Source organism: Fragaria vesca, linkage group LG1, assembly GCF_000184155.1.
Source record: "Fragaria vesca subsp. vesca linkage group LG1, FraVesHawaii_1.0, whole genome shotgun sequence".
Taxonomy (NCBI): domain Eukaryota; kingdom Viridiplantae; phylum Streptophyta; class Magnoliopsida; order Rosales; family Rosaceae; genus Fragaria; species Fragaria vesca.
The window spans coordinates 5,389,468-5,398,162 of NC_020491.1; the positions used below are offsets into that span (position 1 = coordinate 5,389,468).

The 8,695-nt window shown below is 35.2% G+C and overlaps 1 pseudogene; it reads right to left on the bottom strand.

The window, feature by feature from the left end:
• Positions 1-2,389: 2,389 nt before the first annotated feature.
• Positions 2,390-4,138, bottom strand: LOC101310446 (annotated as a pseudogene).
• Positions 4,139-8,695: the final 4,557 nt, after the last annotated feature.

Genomic DNA, 8,695 nt, shown 5'->3' on the forward strand with positions numbered 1-8,695 from the left:
ATATATATACAAGTATTGTAGATCGATGAGTGAGTACTTGAGCTAAGTTTGTTTAATGCATGCTCAGTGGTTCAAGCCAGGACTAAAATCATAAAACACATGGAGTGGTTGGTTCTTCACTTGTTCGAGCTAGCTAGCACACCCATTATATATGCAGATCGAGATGATCGATGATTGTGATCGTGAACCACATGGGGATGAACTGGATGCTTCTGATTAGTTAATTAAATCATACATATTCATCATATCCAATTAACCATTGACATTTGATTTCAGAGTTCAGATGATAAACGAGGGTTTGGTTTGCTGTATACAGGTTTCGAGATTTTCAACCAGCTAGAAGCTCGATCTGTCACGGAGGTGAAGAAATCTCAACAACTGTATATTTCTTTTGGTACAGATCGAAGAAGACTTAGAAGTATGGAAGAGAAGATATTATCGAATTTTGATCAAAAAGCAAGCTTAGAATAAGGTTTCGTTTAATGGGTATACTTATTAATTTATAGTTGGATTTTAACCTGTTTACGGTCGGCAAAAACTTATTTTGTTCGATAAATTAAAACATATGGTGATTATCATATGAGCTCAATGTGAAGTTTTGTTTGATCGACACGTCCTCTAACTCTTCTCCCTAGTTCATACAAAAAACAAATAAAAACGTACGTAATCTCAAAATTTTGAGTATATGAGTATCCGAACTTGAAACAATCAAATATGCATATAACAGGGACGACTACTAATTTAGGTAAAATATACATCTTTTCTAACTAATTTTTGTCAAACTCAGACAGACATATATTAATCAGCACAATGATAAAGAACTAATTGTTAGGAATTGACTTTGTTAAAGTTCAACCATTTTATTATCATCAAGATTACGTACGCTGAACGATCGACATATACTTGTATATTAATCCACATAATTTGAAATATAGAGAGATAAATCTGCATAATTTGAATATGCATGGCTCTAGCTAGTTGCTTCTGTAAGATTGTTTCTGTTGATGAAGTTATGAAGGATTAGATAACGTCAAATTACACTTAATTAGCAAATTATTAACTCTGATATAGAAAGTGAATCTGCATAATTTGAATATGACTTACATTAGCTAGATAGTTGCTTCTATAAGATTGTTTTTGTTGAAGTTATGGGGAATTAGTAAGGTCAAATTACACTTAAGCAAATATTAAACTAAGATATAGAATAATTAACTCCTGCAGGCTCTAAAGTAGTAATATACAATATGTTACGTTAGCTGATGTGCATCCTAAGGTCGTCTAAGTGTATGCTCAAATCAAGCCTATTATTTGCTTAATAGGCCGTGTGTGTGTGCGCGCGCGTGTATCATTTCTTGATATCTGATAATTTTTTTCCCCATTCATACTCGATCAGATTGATCAATTAAACTAAACTAATATTTAGTTAAACTAAATTAGCATAAATCTCAACTAATGATATCCTGGGCCTGCTCGAGATCATTATCATTTCCTGGACCAATATATGGTAAAGCATGGCACGCAATGTTTGTATAAATTAAGCTAGCAATTATTTATACTACATCTCAATCAAGCCAGGTTATATGAGAATGACAAACTAATCCATCAGGCTAATGAAAATGTCAAAGTTAAGAAAGAGCCTCCCATATTTCATATGATTAATTAGGCCATGAAACAGTTATATGGCTTCGTACTCCACCAGATCAATTACTTGGTTCCCAAGAATGAAGTATTCGAATTCCCTGTGTTGTTGTAGCCGAATGTCATATATCAAGAGTCAAGTCGTTAGTTCCTTGGCACGTAGAGACGGTAGAGTGTACTTCTATATTATCATTTGTTTAACAAGAACCCTAACTACCAGACAGAGACTAAAAATTCATAACTATTATTGCTGTAAAACATGAAATACGTATATGTGTGTATGTTTTTGTTGTTTCACGTACCTCATTCAAACTTGTAGAGCTATGTGTTTCTTCAACCATGCCATTCTTAATTATCTTTTATATTCTGTTAAAAATAGATAGATAAATAGATAAATGTGTGTGTAAAGAGCACCAAAATAAGTTGATCCTTTTTAATGTCCGAATAACACTTTAGTTTGTTTGCCTATCTCATAATAGGGTACCGATGAAAACTAGTGTTATAAAATACTTCACCAAATATGTATATAAATTACAGACAAGTTAATTAATCAATTATACAGATTGTATTTATTCATGTGGTCGAAACTTGCTTTTCCAAGCAAGAAAAAACAACAATATATGTTGTACAAATCAACCTACAAGACTACTACAATATGTATAGCAACACATCTAATTCTTGAAGACCAAGATTTGTCCTCCAAAGAATAAAAACGGGTACAACTTACTGTTCAAAAAAGTTTAAAGGAAGATTAAAGAGAGGAAAACGAATGTCTACTTCTCTCTTTTTTTTCCCCATGAAATCACGTATCCTTTTCATTGCTACTTCAAGTGTTTGCTCGCTCATGTTAGCAAAACACACCCGGAACCATCCTGGTTCAGAGCAATGGCAAGAAGAGCCGGGAGATATATTCAGCTTCACTTCATGCACAATAGAATTCCAAAGAGCCAATTCACCTTCTCTTGTTGGTGTGTCCAAGAATGGACCCAAATTCATCCAGCAAAACAACCCAGCATTACCCTTCAAACACTCAATTCCACTGCTCGTCAAACCTTCAATGATCATATCATATCTCTTCCTCAGCCTCTCTCTGTTGGTCTCAATGTAATTTTCAGTGAATTCCTTGTCAGATAGCATGGAAGCCAAGAGATGCTGTGTTTGTGAAGATATTAAAGTGAAGCTAGACATCCTTCTCGCCGTTGTTACAACTTTGTCGTTGTATGAGTATACTGTGCCAACTCGAAAACCGGGAAGTCCAAGGTCCTTTGAAAGGCTGTAAACAATGTGAACTCTTTCAGCATTCTTGTACTGCTGGGCTTCAAGAATCTCTGCGACGCTTACGAATTCTGAAGATGAGAACGCGGATCCAGAGTAGATTTCATCAGAAACAAGATGGATGTTCTTTTTGGTGACAAAATCAAGAATCTGTTGAAGGACTACCCTCTGAATTGTTGCGCCTAATGGATTGGATGGATTCGTAATTAGGACCCCCCTCACTTTCATTTTCTTATTTTCTGCTTCACTATAAGCCGCTCCTAAAGCTTGAGGAGTAATTTGGAAATTGTTTGAGCTGTCGCAGTGGATGGGTACAATATTCACACCGGTCCTCCACCTCAGGTCTCTATCAAATCTGAAAAAGGGAATATAAGTTCATTAGGCTTGAGAAATTAGGGTTCATATGCATATAAGGAACTAAATGCAAGAAAAATGTACCTATCAAATATATATGAAAAGGAAGAAAAAAAAACTTAAAACACAAAACGAGATGATATCCGAATTCTTATTATGTAGTGAAACTGTAAAATCCCATATTATATTGATCACAAGAACTCTTGTTCAAAATATGCAGCAAGCTAGATCAATGACAGTATCAATAACATGTGATATCTCTAAACTTAAACATAAATATTGAAGTTTGAGCGATGTAAAATGAGTACTTACCCTGGATAGTATGGGGTTGGGACTAGCAAAGCATCACCAGGATCAGCCAGAATGAAAGTTAAAAGTTCATTTGCTGCAGTTGCTCCTGCAGTTAGGACTATCCTCTCAGGATCAAATTTGGCTCTTCCCCCTCTGATTTGCTCCATGAAACTTGCCATTGCCTTTCTGAAAGACAAAAGGCCATGGTAGTCTTGAAACAAGGCATTTTCTCTAAATCCTTTTGATCCCAGGTTGGAAGCTTCTGGATGTTGTTCCAGGTACTCTTCCACCAAATCAAATGAAACCTGTTCAAAATTAACCAACAACAGATTAATTTTAGTTAGGTAACTCAAGAAAATGAAAATACGTACAATGGATTTTTGTTTCATGAGCTAGCACTTACTTGATTCTCTGCCAGTCCCATCTGTATAACACCCGAGGGATTACTCCATTCATCGTAAGGGTTTTCATCGTATGCTTTCCAGCCGGCAAAGTATGGTGAGTCTTCTCCGTGAGTAGCAGAAACAGCTATTTTTGATAGTCCAACAGAAGGAGGACTTTGCTCAATCTCTATAGCCATGATCAGCTTCTTGTAGATTGTTTAGGCCGGGGATTTTTTGTTTATGGGATGGACTTGCTTGAAGGAAGCGCTAACTGCACAGTCTATGAGACCAGAGAAACAAAAAGAGCAAGAAGCCTCAAAGGAGAACTGTGTTTTGAATGAAAGCTTTGTCCAAGGTCCCCCTTAAATATATACCAGGAAGGGAAGGTTTCAAGGCTTTTTCGACTGTCGACTGTCGACTCATAAAAAATGAAGTCCCCTCTAGTGATATATACTGTATATAATTTTTTATTAGCAGCTTTTTTTTATGTTATTTGACAAATTGGTTGGTTCTGTGGCTTCTATATTCCATCTTACCAAACCTTGATTTATCTCAATCATCCTAAGATTATACAGATAGACCAATGGTGGATAATAGGGTTTTCATGCCTGATTTAATCGAAAATAATTAATTGTTAATCATATGAATCAACTAGAAGTAGTCCACATTAATTAAGATCAAGTGATCAACCGCAAAGAATTTACATGCAGCAATCCAGTGCTAATAAGTATTACACCAGTTAGAACTGATCCATCAAGTTGATTCCAATTCTTTAATTAGACCCAAATGATCATCAGATCAAATGAAATTATGCAGGATAGATCTATGCATTAGGTTTTATAAACTGAACGGTGGATATGTGGAAATATGACCGGAAAGTAAAATAATTAAGGAACTTCACACTTTAATTTCAGAACGAATTTCAGAACGAAGCTTCGTTCTGGATATGAACTATATGTTTATGTTAGACATATATCACCGTAGCTCATTACAAACCAATATACTCGCATAAATCAAACCTAGCGTACATTATATATAAAACAGCCTCTGACCTCAAATTAATCAACTTTTCAAAATTATTAATTGTTAACTCTACTAATTTTTGTATATAATCATTAGATTTGAGTAGAATAATATACAAGTGATGACGTATAATAGTTTTTCATAAGCTCCTAATAATTAATCAAATACTTGAAGATTGTAGTTAATTGAGTCCTGCTGAACCAGACAAAGATACCAACAACATAACCAAGATTAAGATTCTGATTATTAGCTAAGGTTAGGACAAATAAAGGCTGAAGAAAGATCTGGTCATGACCACGGCCACGTAGGTATACAGAATTTCTAATTCCTTTCTGGGTTTTGATCGAGAACAGTGATCGATAACAGGCCAGGTTTCCATAATCGAACAAATTTAATAAGATTGAATTATTTCTTACATAGGAATGCACTGGTTTATGATCATGTTAAGATGTTAAGCAATTAATTAGTCCATCCAGTGCCCATGACATCCCAATAAAAATATTGATATCTAGTATGCATGTTAATGAAGGGTTTCGTTTTCTTGCAAAGCGATATATAGATGGAATATCCACGTACAGTGATCACATATAATACTTAGTATGATGGGGAGCTAGCTAGCTTTCTTGGCATGCATGGGCTAATAATATAGAAAGCTTTTAAGTCATACATAAATGATAACTAATGCATAATCCATGGTCGACGTATCTTTTTATACCTTTTTTTGATTCAAGATTACGGTATCCTAAAAGCTTCTTAGAAACAAGGATTAATTCGTTTGGGGCTCGGACAGCCAGCAGAACATTACAGTCTCTCTCCTAACCACTTTTGACAGTGTCGTGATTAAAACCTAGGTTGAGGAGCACATCCAACTAGGCAAGAACCACTAGACTACCTTACAGTGGTTATCTTTTTGATACTTTCATATTTAAATTAAATTGTATTTAATTGAAAATACGATGAATAACGAATGATCTAGATCCCAATATGAGGATATAAATATTTGTTGATCTAGTGTCTTTGATTTTGTGTGGATTTCAACTAACTATGAAAGAAACAGAAATACACAATCAAGTACAAAGAGATGGAAAAATAAAAAGCAATTGATTCGTGAAATAAAAGATTTTGTTGGTCACATTGATAAGGGGCGGGGATAATATATATGTCTCTAACCTTCTAAGTGGGGCTCGAGGACGATCATGAACATGTGCTAAAGCTCAACAGCTAGCAGTATGAGATTTGGAATTGATTGGCAGCCAATATTATGCACATATATCATAAAATTAAAGAGAACGTGAACAGGGTGACCATCGATCAGAATCATCAGATGACGACAGAACCACCACAATGTAGAGACTGATCGATAGAGTCGACTCAATAGTATTGGCTAAATATGGAACTCTATCAACTTTGTATTTGCCAATCTATATATGCATAAGTAGCCCTAGCCTATGTTGCAGTCGCGATCATCGTCGTTGCGCATCTCAACCCGTCATTAGTTTTTCTTAAAAAAAAAAAGAAATTACATTAAGAAACCTCTAAGCTGGCGCTCCTTACAGATCGGCCATTTCTGCAACATATACAACATGTCATAGAAGCCCCCCTAAAATTAGGGTTTTACGTACGTAAGACAACGGACAAAGACTGGACAATTGCCAATTGGCTTTATCGGGAGCTCACAGCTGCTCATGAATATAGTACTACCCAAGATAGCCCTAAGTCGACCCTAACTTTCCCAGCGGCAGCAGTCCGCTAGTTCTAATTAAGCCTGTAATATATTGATTGATTGAATAAACCCTATATATTATGGTTGGAATTTAATTTCTTAATTCTTTGTGTCAATATCATCTTTGTAAACAACCGACGTTTCTGACCTTTTATGTTGTTCATAAGGACTACAATCGAATTATGGGTGCCTTATGTCTTCATTTTTTCTAGCTATAGCTATCCAAATATGACTTGTACGTATCACATTTTACCAAAAGTTTAACTATTGACTTGATCCTAATTAAGGAACTGTATCGATTTTGAAATGGTGGTTCTCTTAAGCTTATTTAGGTAGGTTCACTTATGTAGATTTGATGTATCTCTATGCGATCATATGTATGAGGAAATCTAGCTATATCTATTGGCTTTGCTCAGAACCTGATCGATTAGCTAACTACTTAACTTCTGACATTGTGAAGTTTTCCTTTTTTAAATTAGTATGTTAAACTATTTATTATCAAAGACATGCATGCCTTGAAGAAAATCCCAATACATATTCCAAAATCTAGTTATACTGTATTGAAATCCCTATGTTTATGTAATATGTGGTAAAGGGTACCAAGGAGATGTTCAGATTCGATGCTCCCTGAGATTATTTCAGATTTTATCGCTAAAATAAACATATGAATGAGAGGAAGAGGAGGGGTGAACAATCGCATATAATCTGTGTGAGGTAATCGTATTAGGGTTCCTAATTGTAAAAACGATATATATGAAGTAGCTAGTCGGCTGGTTTGTAACCTAATCAGAGGTCAAAAATCTTTGTGGAAAGATACAATACCAATGACAATGTGACACTTGGGATTCCTTATTATAATGTAGCTAGCTAAAATCAAGAGGAAGCTAATCAAGCTAAAGAGTGAGAAGAGTAGATCGAATATATATTGGGCGGGTAGGTCGACAGAGATGTTCTTACTGACTTTGCCTCTATTAGAATTCATTTGCTGAATTGGTATAAGCTCTATAGGTCTTGTTCTCTGTAGTTGGTAATAAGATTTCAAATGGGGCGCGCATAAGTATACTTAGTATAATAATCGATGATTCCTTACATAGTTTGTGTACAAAGTACAACCACGTTTTGTGAACCCAATATGATTTCATGACCTATTGAGGTTTTGAGGGACATAATTCCAACTTGGGCAGCTGAGTGTTTAGTAATGTCGACCCAAGAGAGCATTTCCCTAATTGTCTTTGTCTAAGAAATTTCCTGCACTTCGCTGCAGATCGAATACATGGTCGATCAGCTTGCATTTAGTACACTAATATATATGCTCTTGTACTTTTGTTATTTTGTTAATGTTGTTTAGTGAACTTATAAGTCTGGTTGTAAAGCATGGAATACGATCCACCATTGCCCACATAGACTTTGACTGCCAATAATTCATCATCGCTCATATATATCAGGGCCATTCTATATTATGTCTGCACCTTTCTGCAATATTTGAATGTCGAAACTCAATTTGCAATCTTCTTCTGCATGCGTTATTTTCTATTTCCTATATGCCTCTATATATACACAAGAGGCACCTTTTTGAAGTTTCCTCCCATCTTTCTGAGAACTGCACTATATATAGTCTACGGTTTCCATTGTTGATGATGGTGATGGAAGAACTATAATTTTCTGTATAATATGATTTTATGCTAATAATTGCATATATGAAGTTCGTGATCCTTAACATTTTGATCCAATAAACAACTATGCACACAGGATTACAGTTAGAGATAAGATTGCTTCATGCTTTGATCGTATTGACTAGCTAGAGCTAGCTAATTATATATAAGACGCGCCATGCATGCATTATTGAGTAGTTTGTTTTCTGGTTTTGATTTTATGAACTCCATCCCTTTATGAGAATGTCGACTTACGAATATTTCCATTTTCTAATTGAATTGTTTTGACTCTTTACTTTGTTTTCATTTTTTTGTTTGTGTATCCAGCTCGTTTCCAACCAGGCAACCGCGCACTC